A 355-nucleotide genomic window follows, 5' to 3' on the forward strand; every position below is an offset into this window, starting at 1 on the left:
ATCAGGTCCCATTAGTTCAGTGGTTACATGCAGGTGGCACTCATACAGCCAATGATGGCGACACAGTTCAGTGCAACAGCTTCCTGTACAATGACTCATTTTCAACTGCACGTTGTTTTCTTCTAAGATCAAAAAGTTTCTCTCACCGTCAGTTTTCCAAGACACCTGGCTTACACATAAAGCTATGGAAGCCAATTTCCCCCAATGTGACGTAAAAAAACACAATGTAACGTTACGTCATTATAATGTGAAACTTTCAAAATATTTGGACTTCTCTTTTTCTATTTGACATCTCAAAATAATAAAAAAAATCTCAATATTTTGAATTAATCTCGCAATATTTTGACTCATACTA

The 355-nt window shown here is 35.8% G+C and overlaps 1 protein-coding gene across 3 annotated transcripts in view; it reads right to left on the reverse strand.

Annotated features, from left to right (window-relative positions):
• acot11a (acyl-CoA thioesterase 11a) overlaps positions 1-355 on the reverse strand; it is a 16,261-nt gene that overhangs the window by 15,124 nt on the left and 782 nt on the right. The gene's annotated exons all lie outside the window — the stretch shown is intronic.

Source organism: Morone saxatilis, unplaced genomic scaffold (assembly GCF_004916995.1).
Source record: "Morone saxatilis isolate NCDOM2014 unplaced genomic scaffold, NCSU_SB_2.0 Contig23, whole genome shotgun sequence".
In the NCBI taxonomy this organism is placed as follows: domain Eukaryota; kingdom Metazoa; phylum Chordata; class Actinopteri; family Moronidae; genus Morone; species Morone saxatilis.